A 13,009-nucleotide genomic window follows, 5' to 3' on the forward strand; every position below is an offset into this window, starting at 1 on the left:
TGATACACGATCAGAGTGAAATGGTCAAGTTCACAAAAGTGGTTACAAGTTAGGAAGTTAAAAAGCATTTAGAGTCCAGAAGTTAGTTAGCAGTTAGTTAACACTGTTCCCAATAATCAGTTAGTCAGTTGACTGTGCTTAGCAATTACAGTTAGTATTTTGATTGTATTGCTTATATACTCATTGTAAGTATACATTTGAATTCATTCATTGAAATAACACAAATTACTTCTTCTTCTCTCTCAATTCTATCTTTCAATTAGCTTGATTCTAGGATCAATTCTCTGAACTAGCTTTCACCTTCCTCGACAATTCTTCTTCTGGATTGGTCAATTCCATTTTTACTAGTGGTTGTGCATCATTAAGCCTCTAACCAGAATTTTTGGGTTTGAGTCTTGTTACCTTAGGAATTGAGAAACTTGTGGTGCGAATTTAAACTAATCGGATCGTCAGGTATTAGATATTGCAAGATTATAAAAGAAAGTATGGATACGCTTACTTTTTCTTCACTCTTTTTATAAAAGAAAATGGTAACATATATATCACTCTTCTTTTATTTTCCTCTAACAAAATTAAAAATTATCGCGAGAAATTACTTTTATCTAAGTTAACTTTTCTTTTTTCTCATTATTTTAGGTTTGATTTCGACTTTTTTAAGAGTAAAGGAAGTCTTCTTCTCCTTAAATGCATGCGCATTTTATGTTCGGATAATTTTAGACAAATAAAATAGGGGCTAAAACGTTTCTCTTCCTGTCACAAATAAAGGAATAAAATTCTCAAATAGTCATTTTTTAGTCATATAATTGAAAAATAGTTATTGTCATAAACTTTAAAATTTAACAGGAGAAACTTCACGACATTATCAAAAGTTTCAATCGTGAAATTTCAAACTCTATAAAAGTGACTACTTTTCAATTACATGATGAAAAGTGGCTAGCTCACGCTATTACTACTAAAAAATAAAGTCATCTAGTAGTATAAGTTACACTAATAAATGGAATATTTTCCCTAAAAAGTATCTACAAACTTTTATGCACCCTTTTCTCTCTTTTGTTTCTTTTTCCTTCCATTTTTCTTTGTTTTCTTTTTTCTGCTCTAACAGAATATATGCTTAACAATTAGCTTACATAGGTACTTCTCTTTTGTTTGTTGGGGCGGGGAGGGGAAAGGTGTTTGTGTTAAGGTTCTTATTAGAGGATTAAAGGAGAAGATGACACAAAAAAATGATTATTCCATAACAGTTAGTCTTAACTTTGTGAAATTTTGACCTAGGCATCTGAGTTTGTTCATCAACATTAGGTACTTTGAAGATTTGATTGGAATTTTGTAAAAGAGTGGCTAAAATTGAAAGAACAAGAAGCGACATAATCGAGAAGCCTCGTCTCCTAAGATTTTGTTAACTTTTGCCTACGGAAAAGCATTTCATGTCAAAAGACATTTATTTTTATTCCTCACCTTTCCACATCACTGCCATTGTGTTTTCCCTTCTTTTTTTTTTTTTTTTTAACTCGGTGTTCGGTATCCACATACTGGATCCGGATTATATCAAGATTCGCATCGCGTAGGGCCACACAGGAGAAGCGCTCCTTATCAAGAATTTTTTCATACCTAAAACTCGAACCCCAAACCTCTGATTAGGAATGAGCAGCCACAGCCGCTGCACCACATCTTTTGGTGGTGCCACTGTGTTTTCCTTGTTACTGTTTACGCAGTTCTTGGATTTTTCCTTTCATGAAAAAAAAAAAAAAGGATACAAAAGTGGTTAGTTTTTATCAAAACAGAAAAATAAAAACAAGTGCGGGAGGATATTCAAGCAATGAGTAATAGTTTCCTCGGATTGAATACACTGTGGGCAGACCGTTGTGGGAGTTAATCTCTTTTTCACCAATCGACCATAAGTTCGCAATAATCCTCTGAAAGACCGCCAAAGAAAGTTATGTATTTTAGGAGGTAATGAAAGGTTCCAAATAAATTTCCAAAGCTTGCGATGTGCACTGGTGCTACGTTCATCGTCGGACTCGACAACCACTCTTCACAAAATACATTCCTTAATATTCCAATGCCAAATCCAAACATCTATTCGTGGCATAATACTCAATAAAATCTGTCTAATCCCCTCTACCTCTGGCATGCTAAAAAGTTCTTTCAGAATGTCAAGAACCCATTCCTCTTCCTAGGCTTGAGCAAGTCGGATACCATTAGATCATCAACATCGGACCCATTTCAGTAGGAATAAAATGAAAGCTAGTAATGGATATCCACAGGTCAGTGTATACCGCTGTAGCACATCCATCTCCAATTCAGTGTAAGCACCCTCGTTTTAACACAGTTTTACCTTCACAGACAAAGCTCGGATTCGTACCAATATTAGTCTTTAGAAAATTAGAGTTAGCATAATATTTAGCCTTCTTGCTGAGTCATAATATTCCATCCTGCCTTTGTTAGCATTATCATATTAGATTGTCTTAACTTCCGAAAACCCATACCTCCATCCTCCTTCCTGGAACACATATTCTCCAATGAGAGCCAATGGATACCTTTAACTCCCCCCACTCCATTCTTATACCAAAATTCATTCATAGTCGTTTGGATGGACTTGCAAATATTATCAGGTAACAAAAAAGTAGCCATCAAATAAGTGGGTATAGCCTGAACCACAGTTTTGAGTAAAATTTCTTTACCTGCCCAGAATAAAATATTACTTTAAGGAAAGATGCATTAGTTGTTGTTCTAGGGATCTAGTAAGAGTTGGTTGGCTACCTGAACTTTCACCATGTTGGTGAGGATTTGAATTCCCATGTAATTCCCTCCCCCATTTCCCCTTCCTCTACCCCATATGTAATAAAAACAATTTTTTTTTTTTTTAAAAAGCATTAGTTGTTGTTGCTTTTTTCATTTAATGTGATAATTTAATAAAATGGGGAATTTTTTGTGTGGAAATGATGTGGTTATACAAGTTTCAATTCCCAGTCAACGAGATTTTCGGTTGGCTCGGTGGGCTTATCCGACCCATTTCGGGGTTTAGGCCACAACTCAGTCCGAATGATGCTAGATTGTGAGAATCTCTAGGGGTCGTTTGGTAGATAGTCGAAATTATCCCGGATTATAATTAAAAAGACTAATTTATCCTATCTATTGGGATTATTTTATCTGTCTAAAAGATGGTATAAAATAATCCCAAAGATAAAATGGGGGACAAAGGACAAAGGTATAAAATTTGGATATCCCAAACACTAATTTTTGTATCATATTTGGTACAAGGTATAAATTTATCCCAGGATAAATTTATACCTTCTACCAAACATGGTATTAAAATTAGTGCTGGAATATCCCAGCTTATACCTTCTACCAAACGACCCCTTACAGATTAAGAGAAATTCATAACAAGGAAAGGAAATAAAACTGAATGTCATACTATAAGTCTATACCACTATAAAAATTAATGTTAAATGCGACCCATATAAATAATTTTTAAGTATTGTTTTGCCCATCAAATAACGACTCATTTAATTCTCTAATATTCGCTCTTAGAGCTCAATTAAACAATGGAAAAGGGCTAGATCTGTCGGTGAACTATATGATATTACACACTTATGGCCGTCGTTTAAAGGTTGGCACAGACGTGCCCTTACCGCTATATATTCCAGCCACCCACGCCCTTGATTTAACGGAAACTCGAAAAATATATTGGAGGCATATTTGATTCAATCTTGCATAGTATAGGCGCATATTTGATCCATTAAAGTTTTTGAACTACATATTATACCAACATATCTCTTTTTTTTTTTTCTTTTTCGTGTACTTTATGCTAGCCACACTTTGCTCTCTTATTCTTTCACTTGCTTATGAATTGTTGGAAGCTTCGAGTTCTTCAAATAGCCATGGAAGGGTTTGTGGATGTGGAGTTGCTGGACTCCATCTCACATCGTGGATTTCAAATAATTCTCGGAGACGTTTTTTCAGGTGTCATAAGTCTGAAGTTATCTCTTTTTCCTTGTGATTTTTTTGCAACAGATTTGTAATGAATTTTTTTATGCTTATGTTTATGTTTGGTTGCGACAGATCTTTTTTCTTGTGATTTTTTTTGCATGCATTATCTTGTAGGTATTGGGACTGAGAAGATGAAAAATTGCCCGAAAGAACTTTCCAGGTCATCAACAAATTGAAAAATAAAAAGGGTGTTTTCACTGGTGTAAACAATCTTTTGAAAGGAGAGAATGGTGCTCTTATTGGTGAAAACAATCATTTGAAGGAAAAAGTAAATTCTCTTTAGCTTGAAACTTTAACGAAGTAGTGATTGAGTTTGAGGCAAATTCTTCTACTTTGATAATGAGGATTTTAAGGAAGTAGTGGATGAGTTTGAGACTTCTTCTACTATTAATAATGAGGATTTGAAGGAAGTAATGAATGAGGTTGAGGCTTCTTCTTCTATTGATGAAAGACTAGGGAATATGAGGGGGAAAATCTATCTTATGTTATTGGGTTGTCTTGTTTGTTTTATGGTTAGTTACATGTTATGAGGGAAGACTTTAAAAGATGGATGTAATTGCATTTGGTTTTTTAGTTGTATAATTTAAATGTAATGTAATGGTGGATGGATTGTAATTGCAAATGTTTTTTATGTTTTGGAATGCAATTATACTCTATGCCATATTGTTGTTTTTGTGCCATAATAATCAGGAAGTTCAATTGATCAAATATGCCCCTATACCATGTGAGACTGAACAAATATGCCCTTCAATATTTTTCGTTAAATCAAGGACATAAGTGGCTGAATATATAACGGTAAGGGTGCGTCCGTGCCAACCTTTAAACGACGGGCATAAGCGTATAATATCGTATAGTTGAGGGATACAAGAGACCCTTTTCCGAATAAACAACTATGATATATGTAGCTTTTTTCCGCAACATGCTTTCCCAAAAATTGATCTTTTTCTTCATATAGAAAACCTTTTTTTTCTAACTTATTGCTATAAATAGTTACTAGTTTAAGCTTGATTTGCTACCTTTTCAATTAATTGCTCCTTTTTATATTGTAAACCATTATTTAAATATTGAGGGCCTGGCTAATTTGAATTCCAAGCACATAAAATTCATTAAAGAAGAAAACACTCTGATTTTTTCCGTATTTAGATTTGAACTTGATATCTCCAATTAATAGTGAAGGGATCTTTACCCATCTCAGTACAATCCTTAATTATTCCCTTCCTTTTCTTTGCAGACTCACTCTATAGATTTTTTTTCTTTTCTAAAAGAAAAAGGGTTAGCATCTTTAAAAGAGCATCCGCACATATGACTATATATGACATAAAATGAAAAAGGGGAAATAGTGGTTTTCATCCCTGTGTTATTGCCTACTTGCAATTTAGGTCTTTGTAATATTGGGCTTAACACGTTTAACCTGTAATTATACAAAGTGAGTGCTTATAGTCCTATTACTAACAGAGGCTAACTGTCCAAACAGAATGTTTGCTACTGCAAAGGGCAATTTGGATATTACGCAGCTAGTACACTTCAAAGAAGTTTTATTGACTAAACCTCGTTTTATTATCTGGCGTCAATTCTTCTTTTTAAATCATTGAATAAACATAGTACTGTTTCATTGTGAAATGAACTTGTTCAACTTGGTTGCCACGTGAATTGTGTAAACCTTAAATTGCTTGCCACGTGAATATCCAATGACCATGTCGGAGAAGTAACACCCTAATGTTAAAAGTAGTGTAGTTATAATACCGAAACTACCCTTTGTAGTGGTAAACATTCCGTTTGAATGGCTGGCCTCTATTAGTAATTTTTTTTTTTTTTTTTAAGTTAAAGCTATTAGTAATAGGACTCTATTAGTAATAGGACTATAAGCACTCACTTAAATGTGCTAAACCCAATATTACAGGGACCAAACTGCAATTAAGCAATAGCACAAGGACGAAAACTGCTATTCCCCCAATGAAAAAAAAAACAAGTAAAACGAGTTAATGGGACAAAGTCGAGTCCTAGTAGAAGGAATTTTTTTAAATTTTATTTTATGTTTTTTTTTCCCATCCAACAAACATAAAGCTTTAAGCTGTTTGTTCGCAACAGTCAGCATTCAGAACACAGCAAGTATGTTTATCTGGTCATTATTTGTTAATTAAGTCTTAACCAGAGACCCTCTAACTATTATCATTGTTGTGAACTTTAATTACGTAAATATTGGAAGGTATCTAGTGGTACCAACTACCAAGAGACAGCTCAAAATGAGGAGGCTAACAGCAATTTGTTGTGTTAATTTGTTTTCTTTTTTTTGGTCTTTCTTCTCTTTGAATAATCCATTGCACATTCTTTAAACCCCTGGATACAAATGGAATAAGTCATTCCCATATCAAGAATGAATTGACTCTGTATAGATAGGGAACCTTCTAAATTGGAATCCATTCTTTATATTAGTTTGAGCAGCATTCTTAAATTTAACATCACTATCTATGTCGCTTCATTTAAGCCATTCCGATCTGATATTGCAGTAAGCATATTTATGTCGGGACGCGATCGATCTCAGGAATGTTAGATTTTGCGGAAAAGGACCAAATGTACCCCTGTACTATTAGAATTGGTTTAAATATACCCCTCGTAATACTTTTGATCTAAATATACCCTCGTGGTTATACTTTCGGTCCAAATATAAGGGGATGGGTATATTTCCACTGAAAGTATAACGACAAAAAAGATATTTGGACCGAGAGTATAACAAGGGGTATACTTAAATAATTTCTAATAGTACATAGGTATATTTGGCCCTTTTCCGTAGATTTTGCCTCCTCTCAATTTTTTTGGATATCAATGGTCACAGACAGCTACATCTTGTACTACAATTCGCAATTTCCTCTAAAAAAAAACGGGGTCATATGCAACATGACAATAATGTCCATGAAATTTCTTAAATGTATACTCTAGACTAGCTTTATTGTCCTTTCTGCTCTTTGCTCTTCAATTTCATTTCAATTACAATAAGCATGGATTTCCAGTAAAATAATAGTAGCTTCATAAGGGAAGAAAAATGAGTTAAGGATAGACATGGATGAATTTCATCAACTTTGCGGGAAAAAAATGATGTGCTTGTACTGCATTTAAAGAATGTCCATTTTTTATCCATAAGGCAGTTTTAGTCTCCAAAAATCATTTGCAAGTTAACATTTATCAAAAATTAAATTTTATAACTTAAAAATGGTTTTTGGCAACTCTAAATTCATGACAATTTTTAAAGGGTTCCAATAAACACATTTCATCAATTTTGCTAAGTAAATAATACGAGGTAAAGGGGGTTGGGCCTACCAAGCCCAACAGAAATAAATGCAATTTTAAATTTATCCGCTTCAAATCTACTCCAATTGATGAGGTTGACTCGATCTAAGTGAGTTGGTGGGCCTCATTGGCCCCACCAATGAATGGGGATGTCTACAAATAAAAGGGTATAAAATACATTAGTATTTGATTTTAAGGACATAAAATTAAATTTACAAGGCCAAAATTTAAATTACAACACAACTGGGCTAAGCCCATAACTATTAAATAAATGGGGAAGGGACAGATATGCAAAAAGGACATTTTAAAAAAAAAGATATATCGACTGGACCAGTGTACAGGCCCAACTAGCCCAGCTTTTGAAAACATACATGAAATTTCTAAGTGTTGAACCATGATATACATGGTATACTAGGTGATATACTTGTATATAGAGAGCAAAACCCTTTAGAAGGGCATACCCTCCATATACACTAACATACACTACACTTCCCCAATATTCCCCTTTCAAAATAACTCATCCAAATTACCCAAAAATACATCAAGATTCCCAGAAAAAACACTAAGATTTCCAGGCTTAAACTACCCAGAATCCAGCAGTTGATCAAGCAAAACGAGCAGTCAAATTTGTAGTCTAAAAATAACAAGTTTTAGGCACAACAAATCAAGTAGTATTCCAATTAATCAAATAGGAAAAGATCAACAGATTTAGCTAAGAAAATATGCATGTATCAGCCTCTAAACTCAGTACAAAGCAAAATTTTGGAGTCAAATGAATACTCAAAGTTCATGGTTAATCCAGTCCAAAATGAAAGCAATTCTTATTCAATAAAGGTTTTCCAAAATCTCAGTTTTAAGAGGTTGATGCACAGGTTATACAAACACAGTTCACAAGCAAAACTTTCAATCCAAACTCAATTGATTCAGAGATGAACCAAGCACACAAGTCTTTATGGTTTCAAAACTACAATTTCCAAACTATTTTTTCAAAGCTTAACTACACACGACTTCCTAATATAGACTCAAGTGAATCAGTTTTAAATAATGAACAAGTAGGGAGAAGATAGTGATTCAAAGCAACAAACAGCAATTGTGACAAGTGACACATCCATGCACAACTGAGAAGAAAGAAACAGAGAATGCTACCTGAACTAGTAGCTATCTAGTCGCTCAGTTGGTTGGCTACCTGAACTTTCACCTTGTTGGTGAGGGTTCGAATCCCCACATTGTAGTCCCCTCCCCATTTCCCCTTCCCCTACCCCCATGTAATAAAAACAATTTAAGAAAAAAAAGAAACAGAGAATGCCTTATGGTCTTATCGGTGCCCCTAGTTAGCAACTATGTCAAATTCAAACAGGATTCAATAATGCACAGTACCATAAGAGGTTCAAAACAAGATAGCACATTAAGTAGAATGAGGAACAACCAAATTATTCAACAACAGGAAAAGTAGCTTCACATTTTCAGAACTTTCAATTCATTTCCAAATTTCACTAGCAATCAGTTTCTAGCACAAACAATAAGTCTTAAACTTATCATTTTTGAATATTTAGCTTTCCAAGTAGGTTCTTATTTTCAAATGTAACAAGACAGTCAAGTAATACACACACAAAGATTTTTTTTTTCAAGTCAATTTAAGTTTTCAAAATCTCAATGCAGTATGTCTTTAAATAAGCAGAAGTGCCCTTTACTTTAACCAGAAAATTCCCAAATAATTGACAAGTTGTGACATCAAACAGTATCCTAAAATGTCTACATGCTATGACCTGTTTGATCAACCAGTTTTATGTTAAGTACCAACTTTTGAGAAATTCTACCTGAAGGCAGGATCAGACAAACAAGCAAAACAAATTCTGGTTTTTGTCAGTTTCATAAAAGAGGTCCTCAATTCTCACTTTTAATCAACCAGTTTATTAACTAACTTAGTGAACAAACAAGCAAACTAGGATCCACTATGACAATTTCAATAGCCTATTCTAAGTTGCAAAGCAACAATCATAAGGATCACATAGGGGAGAGGCAGTCATGACATGGAATAAATTTTTATTCAATTTTGTAAATCCAGATTCAAGAAGACAAATAAATTACAAGTTACAAGATAGCACATAGCCACAATTTATCAATTCAAGGTCAAAAATAGGTTCATTTTAATCCCTCTATGACTTAAGTGATTCAAAACAGGAGTAAGTGTCAAAACAAAAGGGAATTTCTAATCTTTTTTGTTATCTCAACTCTTAAGACTTCAACTAAGCACACATAGCATTTAAGAACTGATTAGGCTCCATTTTATCAAAACAGGTTTCCATTTTTATTAAATAACTCCCATATTAACAATTTATGATCTCAAAATCCTACAAGTTATATACTAAGTCATTTTCAACCCTATTAGACTACTCAGTCAAGTTGATAGGTCATAAAACTCATTCAGTTTCTACTTTCAAAACAGTAATGACACTTAAGCAATTTTCAAAACTTCAAACTACAAATCAGCTTCCAAATATGACTTAAGGCCATTTTCACAAAGAACTGTAAATACATTAATCATAAACCAAGTTATAAAGGACTTAGCACTAGTTTTGTGTCATATTTTAGCAATCTAGAAAGTAGAGGGGTAACAAAACATGATCATCAAACCCAAAGTAAACTCAAAGTATCCAATTTCAAATAAAGACATTCAAGACTAGCAAATGATTCCACAACTTCATTTTAAAAGAGAAACTTACTAACTTAAGACAGTTTCCATATATCAAGCAAGTATAATACTCTAAAATGAACTTTAGTAACTACTAGTAATCACATTTAGCTAATTTAACAACTAGATGTGGTCCAGTGACTAGATAAATCAAGGTGGGTCACTTTTAATCCTTAAAAAATAATTTCAAAGGCAGCGTAGGTCATTTCATCAAAACAGTCTAAAAGCCATATTTTTTCACAAAAAATATAGAACTTAAAAAAGGTAAAAGATTATAGCCTAAATGTAGATCATTTTCAACTAAAAATTTCTTATCACATTTATCTAAAACAGCTACCTCAAACAGAAACTTAAGAACCTTAAACCCCTCCCTCCCATTTTAGCTATTTATTCTCATTTTTTGAACCTAACAAGTTATAATATTTACTTAGTGTAACATAAACTGACATTTAATCCATTTTGTAACTTTAAATGATCAAAACAAAGGCAGAATCATCATAAAGTAAAAACTAACTGTTTATCACATTCTAAATAATAAGCAAGCTAAAAATAGTAAATGCTTAAAACTGAAAGTAAAGTAAGATTGAAGAAAAGGGTTTACCTCTTATAGGGGCAACCTAAAGACCAAAAAGGGATTCAAACTCCAACTTCAAGCAAATAAATCCCTTTTTATCTTCAAAATCCTCTTTCTAATACTTTCCTTCTTATATATATCTATGTATATTGATTGAACATTTATAGTATTTTCTTTGACTGTTTATGTATATATAGTGTATATACAGTATATAATTTGGTATAACTCTTATGTTTTTAGGCTTATGCTCTTAAATGTCGAAAAAAGGATCCGGATGCTTCTCTTCCTCTTTTCTATCTAGTTATAGACTTATCATAGTTAGGTAATCCTAGGAATGGAAATGGACACCTGGTCCTAGATTCCCCCCCCCCACCCCACCCCAAAACCCCCAAATTTTGTACCTTATTACTAAAATTCAAAATTTCATCAGATAAGACAACAAAAATCACAACTAATTGTACCCTAAAATCCACAAAAAATCCAATAAAAATAAAAAAATACTAGGATAGTACGAATACAACAAATTTTGTACCATTCTAACGGTACAATTGTACTAAATAGTACAATGAGGATAAAATCCCCAAATTTGTACCTTAACCGTGAAATATCTAGGAAGTTTTCCCTAGATTCTTTATTTTAGTGCATATGGTGCACAAGATGGCTAAGGGCTCAAGGCCTTGCCCATGGCAACCATAAACACATAAAGAATCCAAGTAACAACCTAGTATGATTCAATTTAGGTATGGAAAAACGAAATTCGAATGAAAATAAACCTGGAAATCATGAGTATTCATGATTGGGCGTGAAAGCCCTCAAAAAATTGGCCAGAAATAGCCCTGAATCGCCATGAATTAGCCATAGTATATGAAACCCTAATAAAATCGCAAATCGCCTCACGAAGGAGACGAGAGAGTCAGGTGAAAATGAAATAAGAATGTGGGGTGTGAAGTTTGTTTTAACAAACTTCACACCCCTTCCTTTTTTAAAACATTAACCCCTTTATTTTTTAAAATAACAAACAAAACCCCCCTCCCTAATTTAAATCAATTAAAACCTATATATTATAAATACGCATATTACCAAGTAAAATAATTATTTAGGCTAATTAAAATTTAAAACTCGCAAATTCAAAATATTAGCTTTAAAACAAGCCTAATATTGAAATAGTTCCGGGCATTATTTTAAATGTAAAAAAATATGGTCAAAATGAGTCGTAATTCATACGTTATTTAAATTAACAATTTTCCCAGACTAGACGGAGCGGGATGAAAGTAAATAACTCGTATTTCTTATATTTGTCAGTTTTTTCAGGAAATAGTAATTAAACGTCATTTTTGCGATTTTCTCGGGATGTTTAAAATTTTAAAATTGAAAGGAAGTATCCTTACTCCGTCTTTGACTCGGGAAATTTGAAAATTAAAATACGCATCTTATGAGGTGAAAATTAGGTGTCAACAGTGGAAATAGATCTACAGTCAGACTTCTCTATAACGGCACCCGCATATAATAACACCTCTCTATAACAGCTTAATTTTTCCGGAGCATATTTTGTATGTTATATTTTACTTCTTTATACTACAACAGCAACAACCAACTTTATAACAGTACGCTATTTGTAAAATTACCTCTCATATAACAACTATCTTCTTTTTTTGGTAATATAATAATTAACCATCTTTATAAAAAATAGAATATCTATGATTACCAATAATAAGTGTAGAGATTTTGACCAAATATTTGATCATTTAATATACTAAATTATGACAAAACATATATATATATATATATATATATATATATATATATATATATATATATATATATATAAACTATTTTTCTTCGTTATACAAAGTGTGATTAAGCTTAAAATTTGACAATTAAAATGAAAATTAGATTTTATGCATCTTTTTAGCCTATAACAGCGAAGTATTATTTAAATGGCAATGCCGTTATAGGTGTATAACAACCATTCTCTATAATAGCTGAAATTTTTTGAACCCAACGATGTTGTTATAGAGAGGTTTGACTGTATTAAATGATAGAACTTTGTTTTCAGAAGCTATGAACTCTAAACATTATATTCTCTCCGTTTCAATTTATGTGAATCTATTTGACTGGGCACGAAATTTAAGAAAGAAGGGAAGAAAAGCTTGTGGTGTTAAATAAATCACATATATTTGTGTGGTTATAAATCATTGCATAAAGATAAATTATTTTCAAATATAGAAAAGGGTCATTTTATTTGACACGGACTAACAAAGAAATAAGTTCAGAGAAATTAAAACGGGAGAGTATTTCATTATAGACCCGTAGTTGACTTGAAAGGTGTTAGATAGTGTCCTTTTCATATCAGCAATCTGCTTTCCATTAAAAACTTAGGGCCTGTTTGGAAAGCCACCTGGTAATTGGAATTGGTGTAATTCTTGGGTAGTAATTACCGTATAGTAATTACACAAAGAGTGTAATTA

The sequence above is a fragment of the Lycium ferocissimum genome, chromosome 9, assembly GCF_029784015.1.
Source record: "Lycium ferocissimum isolate CSIRO_LF1 chromosome 9, AGI_CSIRO_Lferr_CH_V1, whole genome shotgun sequence".
NCBI lineage: Eukaryota > Viridiplantae > Streptophyta > Magnoliopsida > Solanales > Solanaceae > Lycium > Lycium ferocissimum.